We start from the raw sequence: 25,194 nt of genomic DNA, 5'->3' as shown, positions 1-25,194 counted from the left end.
GATCACCCGTGTGGCAGTATGCCAATGAGAAGGTCAGAGGAGTTTAGCTGAGTAGTGTTTGGGGAGTTGAAAAATGCAATGTTAGTGTCTAGTGAATAATAAAAATAAAGTTGACTTCATGGTGTGCAGAAAGAAATGAATGGAGTGTATTCTTTACTTCTTTGTAAGCTGTGGTAAATCCGTGTTATTACAATCTCACTTTATTGTATTATGTTGAATATAAATGGGGGCTGTTATGGACCATGACCGTCCTTTTGGACTGTGGACTGATATCATAAAGGATGGAATTCTGCTGGGAACTCTGTGTGACTTGTGATGCAGCTCGGTCGAGCTGCGGAGACAGAGGGAGGATGGAACATTCAGAACGGAAGTTGGAGGGGCAGAACTGTAGCAGTTGGAGCGGTGGAGACCAACCCAGAGAACTGTGTGAAAGGCATATGCCTCACAAGGTAATGAGGGGTTAACAAAACCGCAATTTAAGAGCCGAAGGAAGTCATCTCAGGAGGCCCTGAAAAAGGGTAAGTAAGCTTATGGAAACTAAACGTCAGTTATTTCTCTCTCTCCTAATGTCCAAATCAATTTTCATTTTGTTATTCAATGGGAGGAACTGAATTTGACATTAAGTTTGAATTTTGTGACTGTGTTTTCAGACTGACTTACTCAACTGACTGACCTGGAATTTTTGAGGGGGATTTTTCTCTTTTTGAATATTGGGCAGAGACTGTCATGGTCTGGGTTATTTTTTACATACACACTGTTTATAAAGATGTGGTATATGTATATTTTTTTAATAGTTAGTTATAGTGAAGTTAATTGAGTTAAGATGTTATAGTTTTAATAGTCATTAATACATTTAGAGTTAAAATTTAACCCTTTTGAATTGTTGCTGGTTTAATGCGTATCAGAGCTTTATTTGTCAAGAGTTAGATTCCTACTCAAGAATGATGCAGGTCAAATTTTACAACTGGATTCATCAATATACCATTACTAAATTTCTCTCCTGCACTGTCTGTTAGATGTGGATTGAAACATGATCTGCCTACATGGAATTACAGATGTTCACATAACCTCGCATACCACATTTCTTTCTCTCTGCTTCTTAGTGCAAGTCCTGGACATTGCTCCATGCCAGGTCACTACTGTAGACACCACTGGAGGAGTTGTGGATAAGGTATGCTCTACACTTAAGTTCAGCTGCATTATTGCAATAGACCAATACTTGCAAAGAGCCCCACCCCCATTGGTACAGGGAATCGGGAGTGTGTTTGAAAGTCCCAGTCTGTGTACACACTCAGGAATGTGTTGAAGATAAGTGGCTACTAGTATCAGACTCCAACCTGGGTCCAACGTGTGGGAGCGTGTTGAAGATAGGTGGCCACTGATGTCAGAGTCCAATCTGGGTCTGATGTGAATGTCTATATGGTTGTTTAGTAGTCGAGAAATTAAGTATTATTTGACATCTTCCCCTGTTTGTCTCCCAAGTGTTCAATAAGGTTACACTTGATTGCAGCACTTGTGTCCAGATTCATCTCTCTGTGAATCCACTGAATTTGAAACTTTCCAAATACGACAATTGGCGCTGCCAGCAGGGTTCAAAGAGCTTCAGCTGGACATGCGTGGAATACTAACCATGTGGGAGATTGTGCTAGTGAATGTGTGTGTGTGTGTGTCCTGTCAGATGCATGCATTATTGTGCACCTAATTCACCAACAGGCAGCAGGAAGCGATCCAGAGCTAGTAAGGAAAACCCAGGATCGGAATATAAAATCACTAAGTGGACCGACAGCCATCAATGGTTCAACCGTTCGGGGGCATGGTTGGCAAGCCATGCCATGCCAGTTGACTAGATCGACAGGCTGGACCCCCAGTGAGTGAAGATAGGGCACCATGTAGTCTCCGTCATGGAGGAATTGGGATTTCCCGAATCAAGGGTGAGCTGTAGGGGAGCCTTACGGTTACTGATATCCCTACTTAGGTGCCAGTGGGGTATCACGTCTGATTTAAGTAATCAGGATGTCCAGAAAGATGAACAGATTGAATCACCTATGTTCCATCACGGGTCCATGGTGGAGGCACCTGATGCTGCCAGGGTGTGCATCAGCAGCTTGGAGGCTAGGTACACTGAAGCTGCCTGCCAGCTAGTCAAAGCGAGGCAGCTTCAGGTGGTCGGCTGATCCTGTAAAAACCAGAATTATCATCACACACAGGGAAGAGAGTGAAGCATGGTCGGGAGATGGGAATTTGTAGCTGGACAATGATGAATTTGAGTAGTCTGAGTATGATTACACCCACCCCACACCACTTCCCCCCCCCACCACGATCCCAGAGACCTTGCAAGCCGGGTCCCAGACCTGCCATGAGGAGGGAAACCCCCTCCCCATCGGCTTTCAACAATGGGGAAATTGCCGAGGAAGGAGAAGATCTGAGTGGGTGGGTGAGGAGCCAATACAAGATCGTAGAGACCTGGGAGTTGGCCATGATGGTGGACAGACACTAGCAGTGGACGAACATTTAACTGCAGGGCTACTCCGGCTGTGGGATGAGGGGGTCCTCCATATTCGCCTCTTCCACCTAGAGGCAAGCACTCTGGGCAGTCTGCCCTTGCAGCGGATGGTCAATAACTCCCTGCGAGTGCCACCTGAAGGGATCAATGAAGGGACCACTTTGTGGGATCAGGTGGTGACTGCAGTGAGGGCCAGTTTCCCCATATTTTAGATTGTGCTGACCACAGTGGTACACAGTCAACAAGGGCATGAGGCTCATTAGGGAATGGGTTCTTATTCGTGGACTCTATGGTAGGGTTCCCAGGCACAACCCATTTGAGGACACCAAGGTAACTTCTGTCTTGGCGGGGCACATAGTTACAACCAGCCACCCTGACCTGAGGGGTAGTCTTGCCCATGATGGGACCAGCGACTGGCAAAACTGTCTGGGAAACCATTGCCATTCTGGAGGGGCTTAAATATTTGGAATGGGGAGCACCCGCCCAGTGGGTACCCATACAGGTTCACCATGTGGAAACAAGGCATGGTGAAGATATGAATGGTGAGAGCACATTGCCTTTATCTCACTAGGACATGTACTATTCCATAACATGTTAGCGTAGACCATGCCCGGATACATGGCATCTCTACCCCTGCCATGTTCACAATGTGGCAGCATTATGGTAGGAAAAAGCCATGAGAAATCACCCTGCCCACATCACCTCCCACTGTGCTGACTACTGCAGCCCCACTACGCAGCCTTCTGCTCCTCCCTCAGGTGAGGTAACCCTTCCTGTCCTCATGGCAAAGAATATCTCACTGGTGCAACAGGAAATTGCCAACAAAACCACACAATCACACCAGAACCTCCCCCCAACCCCCACCCCGCTGAATGGAACAATTCCATTCCTGTTCTATATGATGGAGGTCAGGTAACCCGGCAGATTTGTTCTGTGGTCCTGACCTGCCCGGGTGACCCAAGCCATTTATTCCAGTGGCCATCCATTGGGAAAAGGGAAAGACCCAACGCTAGATGATACCCAAAGCAGGATGATACTTGGGCAGAACACACAATTATCCCCAATAATCCTGAGTGGTGGAGGGGTGCTGAGATTAGTATAGAGGGGCTTGGGGGCTCTATCCTCTCTGCCGGATAGGTCACTCTCCACCTCCCCGTCTTTTCCTGCTCCTGATAGCAGCCTCCCCCGAGTGCATTATTGGAATGAATGTGCTTGAGGGGCAGTTACTGTGTATTAGCAAGTGAAAATTTACATTTGGTTTGCCCGCGCAACCATTGTCATTGGATTATCTAAAAGGACTCTCTTTGTCATCTCCCCCTCCCACCCCTGCAGGACAGGTAGTTTGCACCACTAGTACCCACCAGTTTCGGGTGCTGGGAGGCAATGAGGTGATCACAGAAGTGATTGATGCCCTCCTCAATGAAGGAGTGTTCAGATCCACCGTGTCCCCTAAAATAATCCAGTCTGGCCCGTCTACAAGAAAAATGGGCATGTGATGCATGACAATAGATTACTGCAAATTAAATTAATTAATCCCCCCCCCCCCAGACCCACCACGGCACTTTCTAATGTGGTCACGTTGGCCAAGGATATTGTGGGCAAGGTCAATAAACACTGGTATGCCATGGTTGACTTCGCCAATAAATTCTTTTCTCTATAACCCTTAAGCCCCAACTCCCAGTATCAGTTTGACTTCACATGGGGTGGCATGCAATACATTTTTATTGCCTACCCTAGGTCCCACAATACCTTGCAACTTAATATATATTACCCTCTCCCTCTGGACATGGCACGTTATTATATCAATCACATTCTGATCCAATGCCTGACGGAGGAGACAGTTGCACAGGCTCTGGACTGCCTCATCTTTGCACTCTGTATGCCTAGCTTTGCAATCAATCAGGAGAAAATACAGGGTCCCAGCTGGATGGTCCTCTTTCTGGGAATCCAGTGGCACTCAGGGCAAAGGGATATCCTGGAGACAGCACAAAATAAATTTTCAGCACAGCAGTGCCCACCAACAAGGCTGAAACACAGGTTACTGGTAGCAGCACCTACCCAATTTTACCATGCAGCTGCACCCACTGTATGCCGTCTCCAGGAAGAAGACCACATATTATTGGGCCCCTGAGCAGCAGCTAGTATTCGAGATGGCAGAACAAGCCATGGGGCAGGCACTGCGCTAACCCCCCAAACAGACTGGAGCCTCCTTTGAACTCCAGGTCTGAGCCACCACCACAACGTCCAGTGGAGCCTTTGGCAGAAAATTAATGGCTGGAGAGTTCCACTCGACTTCTGGACAAAGACCCTTCCTGAGCCGCCTCCAGCTACACCCCTTCGAATGCCAGCTTCTGATGTGCTATTTGGCTCTGCTCATCAGAAAGCACCAGGCAGCCAATGAGTCCATGATACTCTGGCCTCACCTGGCCATTATTAGATCATTCAATGCCACCCACATAGATGGACGAGGGCAGTGGTGGTGGTATGCTGTTAATTGAGCAGAAGTAGGCCCAATGTGAGTCAGCAGGCTGCAAAAGGAAATTATGTCCCTCCCTGAGAGTCACAATCCCCTTGGCGAAGTTCCTGTCGTCAATCCCTCCCCCATATCCTGGGGTCAGCCATTGGACTTCTTCACCAATGAGCATGGTTCACTGACAACTCCAATTAATGGAAAAACGAGAAGCAGTCTGGCGAGGAGCAGCACTACACTCAGACAGAGGTAAGACGGTAATTCAGGAAGGAATGGGGGGGTCCATCGAGCTCGCAGAGCTAGCTGCAGTAGTGCTTATGAATAAGGCCACAACAGGTCCACTCCACATTTATACAGGTTGGATGTCTCATTGGCAAGACACAGAGTAGGAGATCCACAATCAGCAGTACTAGAGGTACATCTGGTTGCAGGCTGGGCAGAGGGTAATCACAGTCCATAGGGCCATTCATAATGCTGCTGAGGACTGTGCAGCACACATCCGCACAGCCTCCATCTGCTCCGATTATGGAGATTCCAGTGCCATGGTAACATAAGCCCACAGGAGGAATCCAATGGAAGGGCAAAGGGCTTAGGGGTAGCATTAACCCAAGATCAGGTACAGACGGTGGAATAAAATTGCCCTACATATCAGCAGATTGAACCTTGGAATTTGCTGAGAGGTACACTGGGGCATATTTGGCGCAGCATGGTAGCAGGCCAATTCTGGCAAGTAGACTAGGTCAGTTCTCTCCCACAAGAAATTTTTAAAAAACTCCTTAATAATGACGATGGTGGACTCCTTCTCTGGTGTCCTGGTGGTGGTGCTCTGTGTGTGGATTGACCAGGGCAACACCATTCCAGGCTGAAATACATCTCCTCATATATAGAACACCAGGGGAGGTGCAGTCTGATCAGGGCTCACATCCTACGGGATTCAAAGGTACAAAACTGGGCCATAGAGTCTGATATAACATGGCTATTGCCCATCCCCTACCACCCACAAGCATTAGGACTAATTGAAAAAATGAATGGTCTCCTCAAGCAAAAGATATGCACACTGACACCCGACAACATGCTCAAGGGGTTCCTCAGCATGCTGCAAGAAGGGGTGGACAATCTTAATTCACACCCCTCTAGACATTTGGCCAAATTGGCACAGCAAAAGGTAGATGACGAAAACTTTGAGGACCCTGAGATGTCTGGTTGGTTGGGTATGGGTGCAGGAGACCCAAGGTCCACCCAGAAAGGGGGAGATGGTTGCTTGAGGATCAGGAAACACTCAGTGAATTGAATTCCGGGGAGAAATGTCATTATCAGGTTTCCACACTAACAAACACTCCAAGAGGGTGTGAAGAAAATTCCACTCACCAGCCCTACAGGGCAAAAACAACTCAATGTTATTGCAAAACAAAGACTACTTCAACACAACAGACAGATGCAATTCCCCTCGTGGATTTTCATAGTCTTCCAGCCAAGAGCTATTGCCATGGACACATTATCACTGGAAATTCCATCTTAACAATGTCCACAACATTTGACATGCACCTTTCAATTACAGTCTCTGGAATGGATTTTTTTGTTTAATTGAACCCAGATCTGTGGTATTTACTCTTCACTTATATCTATCAGTGCACTCTCAGGAAATTGTAGTTTCAGGTTTTAATTACAATGTTACAGATCATCCATCAGCAGGAAATATTGTATATATTTATAATCACTCTGTAATGACAACATCCCCTAGTTCTCCCCAGAATAGAAACTAATTCCTCATGGGGTGGGTGCTTCCGGAGCTTTTATTTAAAAGCTACAAATTTGGCCAATTTTCTGTCCTTACTCCTCATTACAGAGAACCAACACAGGTATATGAGGCACCCATTTAAAGGGAATGTGAACAGGAATGATATCCTCATGTGTCAGATGACAGCCCAGTAAAACAGGGTGCTCCCACAAGAATACGAGTACACCCTGGATGCACACCTGCTTTGCTGAGGGATAGCATGGTGATGATCTGCTGAGGGAGCCCCCAAGTGTGAAGCCAAGGCATGGGATACGCTAGCTAAGAGGGGGCTTTGGCACCTTATAGATGACTTTGTACTGTCTGCTTGCAAACGTAGACATTAGTGATAAAGGTGCATGCACGTGCAAGGAAAGCTGGAGAAACCAGGCATGCTAGTCAGTGAACTGACAATTTTCTTTTTTCCCCCCCTCTCCCTCACACTGTCAGTTTCCAAAGAACCTTGCTTCAACCTGTTTGGATGGTGAGGGAGAGGATGGAGGGGTGATGGGGAGCTGGTGAGGCATTCTCATTGCATTTGATGATGTGCCTTGTTCATGATACAGAAGCCATTTGTGTACTGCATATATTAACCACTTGATTTGTATTGTTTTAGACACTTCTTACAAACCACTTATTCATTGTGTTTGTTGTGATTGTTGAGTGATGTGATTTCTGATGGGTGGAATGTTATATGTGGATTGTGGAGGACCATATGACCTCCCTGCCTGAAACTTTTTTGGAAGTCCCATCACCTGCCAATCAAGGTTGGAATCCGGCTACCCATTACTGCACACCTTACCATTGGCTCATATAAATGATTCACTGTCATTACTGGGCAGATACTCAACTCAGAACAGTATAAAACATCAATGTATAACACATTTCTTTCACTCTGCTTCTTGGTTCAAGTCCCAGAGATCGCTCCATGCCATGTCGCTACTGGGAACATCGCTGGAGGAGTTGTGGGTAAGGTGTGTTCTACACTTAAGTTGTGATAGGTAAGTGTTTGCAGAGACCCTCACCCTTATATATACAGGAAATCTGGGAATATTTGAAAATTCCTGTCTGTGAAGTGTGCACATGTGCATGAGCATGTAGAAGATAGATAGCCACTGGTATCGGAGTCCAACCTAGGTCTGATGTAAATGTCTATATAGTTGTTTACTAGTAGAGTAAAGCCATCCTGGCCAGAGAAGAAATGAGCCTTCCGTCGCGCATGTAGCCATCTTCAACGCAAACTCCGGGAGATCCAAAATGAGTGGTGGACTAGCCTCGCCAAATGAACCCAGCTCAGCGCGGACATGGGCGACTTCAGGGGTTTTTACGAGGCTCTAAAGGCTGTGTACAGTCCCTCACCCCGAGTCCAAAGCCTGCTGCGCAGCTCAGATGGCAAAGTCCTCCTCAGCGACAAGATCTCCATCCTCAACCGATGGTCAGAACACTTCCAATCTCTTTTCAGTGCCAACCGCTCAGTCCAAGAATCCGCCCAACTCCAGCTTCCTCAACAGTCCTTAAGGCTAGAGCTGGATGAGGTTCTCACGCGGGAAGAGACATATAAGGCAATTGAATAACTGAAAATTGGCAAAGCAGCAGGTATGGATGGAATCCCCCCCAGAGGTCTGGAAGGCTGGCGGCAAAACTCTGCATGCCAAACTACATGAGTTTTTCAAGCTCTGCTGGGAACAAGGAAAGCTGCCTCAGGACCTTCATGATGCCATCATCATCACCCTGTACAAAAACAAAGGCTAGAAATCAGACTGCTCAAACTACAGGGGAATCACGCTGCTCTCCATTGCAGGCAAAATCTTCGCTAGGATTCTCCTAAATAGAATAATACCTAGTGTCACCGAAAATGTTCTCCCAGAATCATAGTGCGGCTTTCGTGCAAACAGAGGAACTACTGACATGGTCTTTGCCCTCAGACAGCTCCAAGAAAAGTACAGAGAACAAAACAAAGGACTCTACATCACCTTTGTTGACCTCACCAAAGCCTTCGACACGGTGAGTAGGAAAGGGCTTTGGCAAATACTAGAGTGCCTCAGATGCCCCCCAAAGTTCCTCAACATGGTTATCCAACTGCACAAATACCAACAAGGTCAGGTCAGATACAGCAATGAGCTCTCTGAACCCTTCTCCATTAACAATGGCGTGAAGCAAGGTTGGGTTCTCGCACCAACCCTCTTTTCAATCTTCTTCAGCATGATGCTGAAACAAGCCATGAAAGACTTCAACAATGAAGACGCTGTTTACATCCGGTACTGCACGGATGGCAGTCTCTTCAATCTGAGGCGCCTGCAAGCTCACACCAAGACACGAGCAACTCATCCGTGAACTACTCTTTGCAGACGATGCCGCTTTAGTTGCCCTTTCAGAACCAGCTCTTCAGCGCTTGATGTCCTGTTTTGTGGAAACTGCCAAAATGTTTGGCCTGGAAGTCAGCCTGAAGAAAACTGAGGTCCTCCATCAGCCAGCTCCCCACCATGACTACCAGCCCCCCCACATCTCCATCGGGCACACAAAACTCAAAACGGTCAACCAGTTTACCTATCTCAGCTGCACCATTTCATAGGATGCAAGGATCGACAATGAGATAGACAATAGACTCGCCAAGGCAAATATCGCCTTTGGAAAACTACACAAAAGAGTCTGGAAAAACAACCAACTGAAAAACCTCACCAAGATTAGCATATACAGAGTCGTTGTCATACCCACACTCCTGTTTGTCTCCGAATCATGGGTCCTCTACTGGCATCACCTACGGCTCCTAGAACGCTTCCACCAGCGTTGTCTCCGCTCCATCCTCAACATTCATTGGAGCGATTTCATCACCAACATCAAAGTACTCGAGATGGCAGAGGCCGACAGCATCGAATCCACGCTGCTGAAGATCCAAGTGCGCTGGGTAGGCCACGTCTCCAGAATGGAGGACCATTGCCTTCCCAAGATCGTGTTATATGGCGAGCTCTCCACTGGTCACCGAGACAGAGGTGCACCAAAGAAGAGGTACAAGGACTGCCTAAAGAAATCTCTTGGTGCCTGCCACATTGACCATCGCCAGTGGGCTGATATCGCATCAAACCGTGCATCTTGGCGCCTCATAGTTTGGCGGGCAGCAACCTCCTTTGAAGAAGACCGCAGAGCCCACCTCACTGACAAAAGACAAAGGAGAAAAAACCCAACACCCAACCCCAACCAACCAATTTTCCCTTGCAACCGCTGCAACCGTGTCTGCCTGTCCCACTTCGAACTTATCAGCCACAAACGATCCTGCAGCTGATGTGGACATTATCCCTCCATAAATCTTCGTCCGCGAAGCTAAGCCAAAGAGTAGAGTAATTAAGTATTACTTAATGTCTTCCCCTGTTTTTCTCCTGTGTGTTCAAAAAAATTACCTTTGATTGTAACACTTGTGTCCAGACTTATCTCTCTGTGTACCCACAAAACCTGATACTTTCTCAAACACAACAATGTCCAATCCATAATTTTGGAGAAGAATCTGCTCAAATATGTATTACTTAAGCAGAACACAACAGAATCCAAGCTAATACAATTTTATTGCCAACCTATCCACTCAAATTAAAAAAAAATACAAATAAGCTATCCATACATTTAAAAAAATGCAAAATGCTTTTTGTTCATTAATAAGAAACACAAGATTAAAGAGATTTATAAACAATTAATGACCACTCTGTTTATTTTTTTCAAAATTAAAACATTTCATTTCAGTTTGCAATAAGATTGAAAAGCCAGGGGTTCAATATTCAGAATGTATATGTCAGGTGATGCACCATGCTGTTGAGAATAGAAGTGCTCAAAGATCTGTAAAAACTTGGTCCAAAAATTCTCTTGTTAAAAAATAATTCAACCCTGCTGCGCCTGCATTAATTTTAGTTGTAGCAGAAATTCACAATGAATCACAGATCTGCATCAGCAAGACTTAACAGGTATGGAATCTGTCCATACATTTATACCTCTTTAAATTCTATATTTATTCTTCCTTGAATGTCTTCTTCTACACGCCCACTGCCATTGTAGTCAGACCAATTCATTATCACAACTCTCCTTACCCCAAACTCCTTGTGTCCCTCTCCCCCACCCCCCAAGAGGCTAATCATGTCACCCCTGTCAATGACCCAGTTCAACATGTGTTTTCCTGGTTAGTCCCTCATTTGAGACCAACCCCTCATCCCCTGCCCCATCACCATCACTGACACTTTGACCAATCCCTCAGAACTGCAACCCCTTCTTCTTTACCAACTCACTTGAGTTCTTCTGCCCAATTGCAAAATTGGAGCAATCAAATAAAATATGTTTATTCATGCAACAGAATCTAAAGGGGATTCCCACACAAAAACGTATATTGGCTCATCACACCTTATTGGTAACGAGTGGGCCTTTCTCTCCATGGAAAACTCTTTAAGCCACATGTTTTATTGATGAATGAGAGAAATATTTTTGGATTATTTCTGTCACAATTCCCATTCATTGATAATTAGGTACATGAAAGGAAAGTACTGAATTAGTACAATAAAAAGGCAAATATATAAAAGTTATAAAACAAAACTCAGTTGTATATTAGAGCTGTGATGACGAGGCTACAGGCTGTGGGAGTGAGATGACTAATAGCAATGATACATGAGACAGTGGCTTGAATGTTTTATGTGGGGATTCTCCTTGAATATTTTATGGAACAACTTAATTTTAATTTGTTCAACATAAATGTCAGTGGAGAACCAACCTTGTGTATCACAGTGGTATGTTCTGCACGTCTAAACCCATATACTTTAATGAGGGAGATGGAGAAGTGGTTTTAAAAATGCAAATCATTCAAACTTGCTTGAATTATAGGGAAGAAAACCCAATGGTTTTGCTTGAGCTATATTGGATTATTAAAATTTATCCACAAAATAACTCTTTACATCACAAGAGGGTTAGAACTTGGCCAAGAAATTGCCCTTGAAGATATAGACCAAATCTTTATTCACTGCACAAAACATTCTCTGGTCCACTATTGTCTGGCAAAGGCTGGGAAAGCTTTTCACTAAATTTCCCTTGGAGCCCAACTGAAAAGTATATTTTTTCCATTAGATTTTCTATCAATTTATCGACATCTTAACCTCTAGTACTTAAATAAAAGTAAACTGAGGCTTCTCCAAAATGGTGTCAAAGGTAGTACCAGACATAACATAAATAATAAATTTGTAGCAGCAGTCATAATTCACTCCAATATGAATATTTTATATAAATTAATATACATTCTTCTTGATGTCTTATTAATCATAAGTAAAATACTCAGCCAGATATATATATCAGATAGCTGTAGCATATGAGATAAGATTTCTTCCATAGATATAATAGCATTATTTTGCTAAGAAATTGATAATGGAATGCATAAATATTTATATTTGACAGCTGTCATTTAATAATTTCAAGAAAAATACGTGAGTGGTGCCAGTATCATTGCCAATTTCACATGTTCTTTACATCTTGTCAGATCTGATTGCAGCATCAACAAATTCCAAAGATCACTTTAACATTTGGCATGATGGAGGAATATATTTATTTTATGTAGAAAATGTGTTGAGAGAATGCACAGAATTTTGGCAAAGCCCACATTTATTGCAGACAACCCTTACTTCAGAAATGGTCTGTCATATTCATGTATTTTTGATGAAGTCCTGGTGGTTAAGATACCCACAGCAAAAGAGGAAGAACTGTAGGATTTTGTTTTGGAAACATGAAGGAATAACAATAAATGTCTCAATAAAATATAAGAGTGATGTGGAAATAATGATTTTCCCATTAACTTCCTGTCACTTTCATTTCAGATAATAGATCTAGTTGGTTTGAGAGACATTACTGGAAATTAAGGGAAGAGTCATTGATTAAGTAGCTGTTTGTTTTGGATATTGCCAATTTTTTTTTGTGCTACACCAATCCAGAAATTTGTGGAAAATGTCATCTCAATTTTGACATGCCGTATACTTCGGCAAATGTCAAGTCGTAAAACCCACAAAAATCACTCAAAATAAAAGGGGTCAACTTATATGCCAGGATATAATTTTGAGACATTAAATTCGGGTCAAAAACTGTTTGATACCAATTCAATTATAAATTGAACCTGGAAGCACCTCCCCACCACCAGCTCTACCATTCTCTGACACCTCCCCACCATCAGGTGCAATCATAACTCACCCAGACATTCTACAATTATAGAGCCCATGGTCCTTGGTCCAACCCAAGAGCTTGAGATCGCCACTCCTGAACAGTAAGCTGAGGTTCCCACTTCTGCTGGGAGAACAAGGTGACCGCTCCCGCCCGGTTAGCCGACATTGCTGCTTCTGCCACATAGACCGAGGTCGCTGCTCCTGACCAGTAGGCCGAGGTTTTTCAAAACTTAAAAAAAAAATTGCTTATGGTAATTTACATCTTTCTTACTTAGTGACTGAACTGTTCTAAAAACATTTGGGTTTGTTGCTGTGTGGCCCGGACAGCCCGAAAACAGGGGTCGACTTATACACCATATATACCATAAAACCATTACAATGAGGCGAGAAAAGGGGGTCAATCTATGTGCCAGTTGACTTATTCGCCAAAATATAGAGTATGTAATACATGCAGCTAAAGTTATGAAGTATTAGTGGCAGTCAATCACATAGTGTCTAAAGGAAAGATTTTTAAGCCATTTATGTTAGCAGTTAATCATTTCCTTCTGCTGGACAAAATGTTATTTGGTATTTATCAGCCTAATTCTAAATGATGTCCAGATTTTGCATCATATAGGCATGGATAATTTTATTTTTATAGAAATGAATGAGGGATTAATCTTTTAAAGTGAGAACATGGCTACTTATTTGTGAACTGTAAATCAAAAAATTCTGTAGATGCCATGGTTGAAGTAAAAACACAAAAACGCTGTTTGACCTGCAGAGCTTTTCCAGCATTTTCTGTTTTTACTACTTTTGAACTGTGGCTACTGTTTGGATGCAGCCAATTATCTCTCAGCACTTTTCAACAAAGTGAAAAACTTTTGGTGATATTCTATGATAGATAATGTCAAAGACACCAGAACACAGATAAATCTTGAAAGATTTCCACAAAATCATTCAAACTCATAGACATAAACAGATGGTTTCTTCTCCTGACATTTCATTTGAAAGGTAATTCCATTATGTTATCATCTCTCTGATAAACATAAACAAATCCAAATTAATTGCTGACTTTGACAGGAAGGAGAATATTTAATTGAAGACACAAGAGGCTCTAGATGTTGGAATCTGAAGCAACAAAAAAAAACAAAATGCTAGAGGAACCGAGCCAGCCAGCCAGCATCTGAGGAGGGAAAGAGTTAGTTGACATTTCATGTTGAGACCCTAGATCAGGGCTGAATGGAGAAGGGGAGAGATAAGGAGGGAGCTGGCAAGTGATTGAATGTTCAATCTGGGAAGGTGATTATTAGCAGATGATGCCAGGTGGGAGAGGAAAATGTGGGGAGGCTGTGGTGGATGTAAAGATTATGGAATTTGATAAGAAAGGATGGTGTTTGTAAACAGATAAGTAAGGAATGTTGGCAAGATAGGCATAGTAGCGGGAGAGTATAAGGGAACCAATAAGATAAATGTATGGGTGATGGGCGAATGGAGCCAGGTTGGGGAAAGGAAAGAAACTGGGTAATATGAGAGGGGGGGGGGGGAAGAAGTTGATGTATGAGAGAACCTCGGTGGATCAGAAGGTGAGAAAGAATCAACAGGGTGTAGTTTGTCTGAAATTCGAGAATTCAAAATTCAATGCACATCTAGATAGAGTATGAAGAAATATTCCTCCAGTTTACATTTGGCCTTACCTTGGCAATGGAGAAAGTTGAGGGAAGTCAATTTTGCATGCGAATGGGGATATATAGCTTATAACCAGGATCATGTCAACCTCTACCTCATCAGGAAGGATATTTTTAATCCCTGAATTGTGGTGAAGGAGGAAGTGTAGAAACAAGTATTATCCCTCCTTCCATTGCAGGAGAAAATGTCTAGGGATGGGAAATCATAAGCTTGTGGCAGTGAACATCACTGATGGCAGGCAAACCGGCCCCATGTGTTGTGGTGGTGGTGGAGCAGCCGCGTCAAGATGGTGCAGCCGCGGTCGTCTTTTCTGCCAGCCAGGTTGTGTCCACATGTGCGTGGGGCAACATCATGACATGGTTTCCATTGTGAGGGCGGGACTTTCCCGTGGTCTTATAAAGTGCAGTGCGGGAAGTTTCAATAAACAACTGGAGTGCAATCGAGCCCACCGTCTACTGATCTTGTTCTTCCTGACTCTGTTTAGCTGCTGCTACGTTAGTGACCCCAACGAGTCTAGACCCTTCTGGACTCAACCGTATAGACGCTGCAGCAGTCAGTGCACCCTCCATCAAACTTCTGACTATCTTGACGCTTTGCCCACACATTTGGTTTGGACGGGCAGAGGCACAGTTCCAGATAAAGTAGATGACCTCAGACTCCACCAATTACTATCATGTTGTCAGCTCCCTGGACCAAGAAACTGAAGCCAGAGTGGATAACCTCAAACAGAACCCACTGGAGGAAGATAAATATTCTGCATTGAGGGTGCTGCTCATCAGCACCTACGGGCTCTCCAGACACCAGAGAGTAGCCAAGCTCATGCACCTGAACAGCCTAGGGGATAAAATGCCATCTGCTCTCATGGACGAAATGATCACACTGGCTGAGGGCCATAAGTCCTGCCAAATGTTTGAAAAGGCATTCTTAGAACAGATGCCCAATGACATCCAGCTGCTGCTAGTGGATTTCAGCGTCCCCCACAAAGTTGCAGCAAAGGTGGACATCCTCTAGCGCACCAAAAAGGAGAACGAATTCGCCACGAATCAGCTGACATGCCCCCAGACAGAGCAGCAGACCAAAACCAAGACAAGCAGGGATCAGTCATGCCCTCATAAGCCAGCAGAGGGAGCTGAGCATGATCGTATTTCTATCACCAGCACTGGGGAGCAGAACCCCGTAAATCCAAGCAGCCCTGCGTATTTACAGGAAAAGCCCACACCAGCTGCCGCTAATGGCTTCGATGACTGGCTATGCAAACAGCCTAATACATGTAACAGAAAAGATCACGGGCCACCAGTTTTTCATCAATATTGGGGAAGAACTCAGCATCATTCCGCCAATGTCACAAGAGACCCAAACATGACCTGTGGACGACCAACAACACCACCATAAAGACTTTCGGCACGCGGCGAGTGCCGATATGCTTCGGAGATGAGATCTTCCACTGGGATTTCACACTGGCCACGGTGAAGAAGCCACTCCTCAGTGCAGACTTCCTCCAAGCTTACAGCCTGCTTGTTGACCTCAAAGCTAAACTCCTGGTGCACACCCAGAGTTTCCAGATGATCTAGCTTGTTGCCACCAGCTCCCAGAACTAGCAAATGGCCACTGACACCACCCCCACTGGCAAATACAGCCAAATTTTGGCCGAATTTCCCTTCATCTTCAGACCCCAGTTTATGTCCATGATGCCAAGACACAGTGTCCAGCACCACATCTTGACACAACCCCCCCCCCCACCCAACACAAATTGCAGATGACTTTCCCTAAATAAGCTGCAGCTGGCCAAAGAGGAGTTCAAACATATGGAAGAACTGGAGACCGTCCGTAGGTCTGACAGCCTGTGGTCCTCCCCTCTGCACATGCTACCCAAGGCCACAGAGGGGCTGGTGGCCTTGCAGGGACTACTGGCACCTCAATGATTCAACTACTCTGGACTGCTACCCAATCCCCCATATACAGATTTCACGGCCAACTGACACAGCACTACCATTTTCTCTAAGATTGACTTGGTACAACGTTACCACCAAATTCCTATCTACCCAGATGACATCGGGAAGACGGCCATCATCATGCCTTTTGGAAACTGAGTTTATGTGCATGCCATTTGGACTTAAAAACACAGTACAGACCTTCCAGCACCACATGGACATGATGGGCAGAGAACTGGACTTTGTATTCATCTACCTGGATGACATTCTCATTACCAGCAGAAACCACCTGGAACATGCTGCCCACCGATGTAAACTTTACTCCTATCTGGCTAAACTTGGCTTCACTGTCAACCCAGCAAAGTGCCATTTGGACCAGGAGGTGATTGATTTCCTAGGCCATAGGATCACCAGGATTGGAGTGACACCATTGCCAGGGAAAGTGGAGGCAATTTGGCAGTTCGCAAAACCCAACATGCTCAATAGCCTTGTTCATTGCCATGGTCAATTTTTACAACCGCTTCATACCTGCCACAGCCTGAATTATGCACCCCTCTTTGCCATGATGATCTCCAAACAGAAGGACTTGACAGAAGAGATGAGGCAGCCACAGCTTCCAAAAGGACCAAGGAGGCCATAGGCCATGCCATGTTGCTGGTCCACCCCAGAACGAACATGCCCATCTTCCTGAAAGTCGACGCATTGGCCACAGCGTAGGGGGTGTACTCAAAGAGCTGGTCGGCGGTCACTGGAGGCCACTGGCCTTCTTCAGCCACCATTTGCACCCCACCCCCCGAGGTAAAATGCAGTGCTTTTGTTCGGGAACTTGCACAGGTGCAAGAAGATGACTCGGAGACCCAGGCTTTTCATACAGCTATTATCAGCCTCCATTTTGAAGGTGCCCCAATGCCATACTGCAGTCACACCTTGCTCTGTGATGTGTCCACCGGCCACACCCAACCAGTCATTCCAGGTCAATAGAATGATGGCTTTTCCATTCCATCCATGACTTCTCACATCTGTCCATCAAAACTACAGCATGCATGATCACTGCAGGGTTTGTATGGCATGGCATGGCTTATGAAAACAGATCGCTGAGTGGCCCCACACTTACACACATTGCCAGGCTAACAAAGTCCACAGACACATGAAAGTTCCTCTCCAGCAGTACGAACCACCCAGCCGACGATTTGACCACATCCACATCGATATTGTTGGTCCCCTGCCCATCTCACAGGAAGCCTGGTATCTCTTCATAGTGGTTGACTGAGCCACAAAATGGCCAGAAGCCATCCCCCTTAAAGACACGTTCGAAGAGCCATCTTATTCCAGTGTTTCAATGGTTCTCTCATATTATGTCCTGTTTTAAGTTTAGAAAAAAAATATTAGACATCATGTATTTGATTCATCAGTGAAATTTGTAGCTGTCCCCTCAAAGTCACACACACTGCAGACATGTAGCCATAGACACACACACACACATGAAATCTCACACACACACAAATCACAGACCCACTCACAAAATCATAGACACACATGTCTTATGTTTTATTCTTCATTGTTTGTTTACAGTATGGAAGAAGCCAATTCCAGCCACTTAAACCCATGCTGCCCAATCACACCCAAATTAACCATATGTTTTGAAGTTTGGTAGGAAACCTGAACAACTGGGGAAAACCCATGCAGACATGGAGAGTATGTACAAACTCCTTACAGGCTGTGCCAGATTTGAACCCTTCTTCATGTATTTCCTGTGAGGCATGTTAACTGTAGAAATATATAATTTTCAAATTATATCAGATGCCAGTTGATGGGTAGATGGAGCCAGGTAGGAGAGGGAAGAGTGGAGGTAGTGATGAAGACCTCTCACCTTTTTATTCTCATCTGACCACCATCCATGATCTATTTTTACCCATCATTATCTTCTGATCTGATGTCATAATCTGCAGCTCATCATGTGTCCACAGCACACCAATCCTCTGCCACTTCCTTTCCTCCCCAACCTTGTTCCTTCTGTCCATCAACACCTGGATTTACCTATGACCTGCAGCTCCTGACTCAGCTCACTTCCTTATCTCTTTATACCAACTACCTCACTTTTCCACTCACCTTGGAACCATCCTTTTGCTTCCTCAAATGTGGCCTAATTCATTGAGTTCATCCAGGAGCTTCTTTATGTTTTGCTACATATTCCAGCTTCTGCAGTTTCTGATGAAGCCCAATGAAGCATCAAACAATTAATGGGGGAAATTGTAGAAAAGACAATGTGCTCATCCTTGTTTTTGGATAAATTTTTTTCAGCTACATCACTGTCATAAAGAGAGAGTTTCATTAATAATATATACCTAAGGGGCAGTGAACCTGTCTGTCATGCAAAGTATGCTGTTGACCCACAGGAAGTGATATTGAGTAGTAATTATCTTCTGTCACATCTCATCAAATATTCCAAGAATAAACTTAAGTCTATTGTTTAGATTGTCTTGTGAACTTTCACACATTAGCATTTTTACAGGGATATTTGAATAATTGAAGTAGAAATAAGACATGTATTAACAATATACAACAAAGTTACACCAGTGTTTATCACTTCTGCATGTGTCTTGAAATTAACAAATTAGGAAAATAAAGTACTTGTTAAAGTTTTCCTGAAGGCAATGGTACTCAGGTGGTGAGATTGCTTACCTTATTTTTTAATCCTTGGAGGAACTTGAATAGAAACAAAAGATATTTTTGCACAAGCAATGTAGAAATGCAAGAATCTGCAAGGTTGAGGATCATGGAATCCAGTGGAAATTTATTTTACAGACCGTTATAGGATCTTTGTTCAGGCCCTTCTACCTCTTCCAAGATGGATTGCTGTGAGCTAAGCAGAGCAAATGTTGGATTAGTTTTGCTTGGAGCTTGCAAGTTGGGACATAATCAAACCAGTGGCTCATGTTGAAAAGGTAAGTTCATTGAAGAAAAATCACCTAGTGAGAACATTATAGATGCTGACAGTTCATCCAAATTATTGTGACAAACCTCAAGGGATTCTAGTTGTAGATAATGGATGACCAACACCCTCATAAAATCAAATATCTTTTATTATTGAGAATAACAGTTGTAATTGGTATTTAATTTTGAAAAGCAGACTGCAATTTAAGTTCAATTTTCTCCACTCCCATTGTCCCTGCAGGAAGCTACAAAAAAGAGAGGTGGAATAATTAGTTGGATACTGCACCGTATCCATGAATTACTAACCTGCGTTTCTGGAAGACCACCTCTCACTGTGCATAGGATCATAGAATTTGCCCTTGAGGAAACAATGTGGATGAGATTTTCAAAATAATTAAATATGTCTTTAAATCTAAATGTTAATCATAATTGTTGAATAAGCTCACAAGCTAATTAATATCTCCAAGATAAATTTACCACTGCTGAACATTTACTGTGAAAGTTGATTTCAATGAGAAATTGCAGAGGAATCCCTAATGAAAATGAGGTGAATAGTTAATAAATTGTAATTATATACATTACTGTCACCCTCTTCACATGCTCTGGGACACTTTCATAAAATTTCTGGGCACCAAGTCAAATTAAATAAATTTATTATTTTGGAAATATAAAAATGGCCGAGGATTATCACCCTCTCTTTGTTGAAAACAAATGCTAAGTACAGTATTTGAAACCTCTTGACGATGTTATGTATTTCTGGACAAGATGGACAACATAAGAGCCAAGGACCTGCCTTTTAAGAAAGCTCAAAAAACATTTCAATTATGTATCTTTAGCAGGGGAAAATTAGCAATTGGCAGAGATTTCCAGCAGTTCTTATTTTTCTGCAAAGTTGAATATGCAGGAGAACCTCAAAAAGACGTGTTTTATAACTCAGCAATTTCTCATGTTTGGAGAATTCTGACTTTATTTTGGGAGAGAATCACTAGAACTGCAGATTCTTGAGCTGGCAGAACTCAACAGTTCAGGCAGCATCCATGGAGAGAAATAGATATTCAAAATTTTGGGTCAGGAACCTTTCTCATGACAGTCTCGGGAAAGGTTCTCAACCTGAAGTATTGACTGTCCATTTCTCTCCAGTGATGCTGCCTGACTTGTTGGGTCTCTCAAGATTTTCTTTGTTTGCTAAATGTTGGAAGAGAGATGTTTTTTAAAAACTCTTGTACTTTAGGGCAAAGAAATTGAGCACCAATTTAATGGATTGGAAAACATGCATTGAAGTGTGAATTAGCAGTTTTGGGGGTTTCACATGTAAATACAAAAAAGACCTTTTATTCACCTCAAGCCCATTAAGCAATGACACGAGATAGTGAATAATTCAGAATTTTAACTTGGATTGAGGGACAATGTATTGCTGGGAATAATTCTGTCCATACGAGTATAGCATTAGATGTCTTATAGAGAATATACTTGTAGAACAGCTCTATCTGGGAAAGCAACAGAAAAAGTCTGCTTCTATGATCCAGAATTCACAAAAAAAAGGGGGGGAAAACACATATAAGTTCAATCAATCAACTTGGTTTAAAATTGGAAGTTGGCTAAAGGGAAAGATACCATATATTTTGACATACAAGTTCACCAGCAGATAAATCAACTCCCTTTTTTAACCTAATTTTAATGGTTTTATGGTATATCAGGTGTGTAAGTCGAACTCCCCCTCCCCATTTTTGAGCTGTACGGGCCTCCCAGCAACAACCCAAAATTGTTACATTACCCCAATTGCCAAATAACAAATTAAGCAAGTAAAAACAAGTTAAAAAAAAAAGCCTTGGATTTCCAGGCAGGACCAGCAACCTCAGGCTCCTGGGTATGAAAATGGATTTAGGGTTCTAAAATTGTAAACTGTCTGGGTGGGTTATGGCAGTACTTGGTGGTGGGAAGGTGTCAGGGAACAGAGGCATCGGCAGTGGGGAGGTGGTTCCTAAGTCAACTAATATGCTGAATCAGCTCTTCCAGGGTCAACTTATACATTAAATCGGCATCCAATGGTTTTTTTGAGCTGAATTTAAGGTCTAAAAATTATATCCAGTATATGTTAACCCCAATTTTTTGAGAGATATTAGAGGGTTTCAAAACTCAAAATATACCAAAATATACAGTATGTCAAAAGCAGCTGTTCACCTTGTAAGAGAACAGTGCACAGGAAATGTTTTTCATATGGGATAGTATTTTGCTGTGGGAGAATCTCACAAAATAGCACAAGAACGTTGAAACCCCCATAATACCATTATGTTTTCCCTGTCTCTGAAACATTTCTAATTGGTCTCTTTACAGGACCAATTGAGAGCAGGGCTGGGCATAATGTGGGGAATGAATCTAGTCTGGACAAAGATTCTCTCCATGATTCATCTATAATAAATGACTGGGTGTTTGCAAGTTCACACCATTGCACTAAAAACACGTGTGTGTACCTGTCTAAAAAAAACCCATCAATTTAAGTTCGTTTGTATGCCCTCTATCAAGAGGGTCACCTTCAAATCAGTGTCAAACAGCATGTTAACAGTCCCCTTCAAGACTGTCCACAACGACCATCGAGTGTTTAATTAATCCTATATTATTTTCTCCTCATTCCCATCTACTCCTCCTAGATGTTACCACTCACCTATACACCAGGAGTGACTTGTGAGAGTACGTGGACAAAGGCCACATAGCCACAGGAATGTGTAACATGCAAACTCCACATCAGAAGCACGGGAGCACAGGATTGAACATGGAATTGCGAGGCAGCAACTCTGCTGAATGCCCCACTATTACCTGCCAAATGCAGACAGCAGTGAATACATTGGATTCCCTGAACAGAGAAAGGATGTCGATTAAAAAAAATCCTGTGGAAATTGTTTTTTTAATATCACAAATTGTACTGTCAGTCCATTAATTATGCAGGCCTCTTGCAGAACTGAGGGTACTGACCCTCAGATATAATTTTTAAAAATTAGACAAGAGAAGGATATGCAAATGGAAAGTATTTTTTTTATATCAAGATTCATGCTCAAGTTGAGAGCAACAACTCAATACCCGGCATTGGAACCTTTCAATTAAATGTCAAACATATTGCTCTGCATCTAAAATCACATCTACTGCAGACAAGGTAAGGGCAACAGTGTCCCTTGAGAGAAGAACATTAGTGAACCAGATGGATTTTTATGACAATCTGGCAACTTAATGGGCACCATTACAGATACTCGCTTTTTAAAAAAAATTCTCAATGCAACTAATTACTTAAAAGTGAATGCCACAGCTGCTGTGGTGAGTTTTGAACTTATGTCTCCAGATCAATGGTCCAGCACTGAGCTGCAGTGCTATATTTTTTTTAAATATATATAGTATATTTTTACTGGCACCTTGCAATTATTATATAGAACCAGAGAAACCTACAGCACAGAACGCATATAACAAGTAGACCTCAAAAGACTTCAGAAAGGAAGAAAATTTAGGAAAAGTGTGTTCAATTGACACATGTAATACAATATCATATTTCTTCCTTAAAATAAAAAAAATGATATTGACTGTTCTTGCAGTGAGTAAATCACAAACAGCAAAGAATCTGAACATCTATCTGTACTTTTCATCAAATTTTATTCAATTTTTTTGTGAAATGAAAATTCACTATTTTCAACAAATGTCATGCTGGATGTTTGTAATCTGGTTAATGTTATCAGGGAATGGATAGATTCAGACTGCCCTCTATTGGAAATCTCAAAGATAAATATACATTTTGGAGTTAAGTGTAAAGTATGAATATAAGACCAGTTGAAAAAATTGATAGTTGTGATTTGATAGCACAGTGAAGGAAGGATCTTATCACGTGCAAAGCCAGTGCAATGGTCCCTTCTGCCTCAGGCTTTAACCAATCTTCATATTAATCAGTCATTATCACATTGCTGGCTGGAGATTGCCAGTTGAATATTGAATGATCTAGTTTCAGTGTCAGTGATTACACTTCAAATATATTTAATTGATTGGAAAGTGTTGAGAAGACATGCATTATACTTAATAAATGCAATGTCTTTCTTCATGTCTTGAAAAAAAATTGACTGTTTAATAAAGAAATGCAAATATACAGTTCATTTCAGTGAGTTCCAGAAGAACAGAAGTCCCGTAGCAATTAAAACAAAAGATGATAGAAGTATTCAGTGGATCTTATGGCAGCTGTAGAAAGAGAGAAAGAGGGCATGTTTTATTTAGACATACAGCACGGTAACAGACCCTTTTAAGATACAACCAATTGAGTTACAACCACCCCCCGTAGGTTTTGAACAGTGGGAAGAAACTGGAGTCCCTGGGGAGAACCTACAAACTCTTTACAGATAGCGCTGGGTTTGAACCCTGGACCCCATCGCTCGTGCTGTAAAAGCGCTGCACGAACCACTCTGCTAACCATGCTGCCCAGTTGCCTTAACTCTGTACCTCTCTCCATAAATGTTTCCTATCCCACTGAGTATTTCCAGCATTTCTTGATGTCTTTTCACATTTTAAACATGTGTGCAATTTTTTTAGAGAACTCTCACTGAACTCTCAAACTTCTTGTTGAATATCAGGAGAGATTGAACAGACTAGGCTTTATATCTTGGAGCATAGGAGGATGAGGGGTGATCTCACAGGGAGAGATAAAGTGGTGAATACGCAATCTTTTGCCCAAAGAAGGGGAATCAAGAACCAGAGGACATAGCTTTTTGAGAGGGAAGAGATTTAATACAAACCTTTTGCACTGAGAGTGGTGTGGGTATGGAACAAGCTGCCAGAGGAAATGGTTGAGACAAGTATCTTTGCAACATTTAAAGAATACCATCATCAAATTCGCCGATGATACCACGGTAGTGGGTTGTATAAAAAGGGGCAATGAGTCAGCATACAGGAGGGAGATTGAAAACTTGGCTGAATGGTGCACCAACAATAATATCACCCTCAATTTCACCAAAGCCAAGATTCAAGATTTCGCTCTTTGTCATTGTAATAAAAGAAAATCACATAACATGAAATTACTCTTACCTACTGTAAGGCAGAGAGAGTCACCATCAGCAAATGAGTCACCGAGTGTCTGTAGATTCACCTCCTGTGCATCCACAGCCTCCGCAGTCTCACAGAGTGTAGCCCAACTCATTGGCAACCCAAGTTCCAAATCCAAACCTCTGTCATGATTAGAAACATTTCAGTATCTTTGGCAGCCCCTTGCATCCCACTTCCAATACTTGATACCCCTTCAGCCAGTTTTGAGCCAGTTTCCAGCAGTCTGCAGCCCGGCGTGAGTCTCCGGACTTCAGTCTCCAGCAGCCCACAGCCTCTGTGGGTTCTTTGCCTTGAGCCTTCAGCTGCCCAACACATGCATTGATCTTTCAGCCACAGAGCCCCCTTATTGATCCGTCACCGTGGTCACCGTCCTGTGGGTCAACTCCTCTGTTTCTCCTTCTCAGAAGGGGGATGGTCTCCCTGTTTTCTGTTCCAGTCCTCCTCTCCCTTGGAGTCTTCAAACCCTCATGGCTGCTGCCAATTCGAGGTGCCGCCTTCTTGAGCGCAGAACACACTGTTGTGGGATTTTAAATAAAACTGCCATCAGCTCCTTTAATGGGCCATTCAAAATCAATGCAGAGCTGATGGCAGTTGACCCTGTGGGTGCACTGTATCTGCTCCTCGCTCCCAATAGGCCTGCACCAATAACAGCACTGCTGTTACAGTTGCTAATCCTC

The 25,194-nt window shown here is 43.2% G+C and overlaps 1 long non-coding RNA gene across 2 annotated transcripts; it reads left to right on the top strand.

The window, feature by feature from the left end:
• Positions 1-379: 379 nt before the first annotated feature.
• LOC138760136 (uncharacterized) lies at positions 380-23,479 on the top strand. Of its 2 annotated transcripts, XR_011355456.1 has the most exons (5): positions 380-518; positions 1,104-1,171; positions 7,660-7,748; positions 19,322-19,461; positions 22,099-23,479. It is a non-coding gene; the product is annotated as an uncharacterized lncRNA (long non-coding RNA). The 2 variants fall into 2 exon arrangements; XR_011355457.1 differs by lacking the exon at positions 19,322-19,461 and having other exon boundaries at positions 22,099-23,478.
• The last annotated feature ends 1,715 nt before the right edge of the window (positions 23,480-25,194 follow it).

This window comes from Narcine bancroftii, chromosome 4 (genome assembly GCF_036971445.1).
Source record: "Narcine bancroftii isolate sNarBan1 chromosome 4, sNarBan1.hap1, whole genome shotgun sequence".
In the NCBI taxonomy this organism is placed as follows: Eukaryota; Metazoa; Chordata; class Chondrichthyes; order Torpediniformes; family Narcinidae; genus Narcine; species Narcine bancroftii.
Note: the sequence above shows the minus strand (reverse complement) of the source record. Positions and strands in the feature narration are given on the sequence as shown.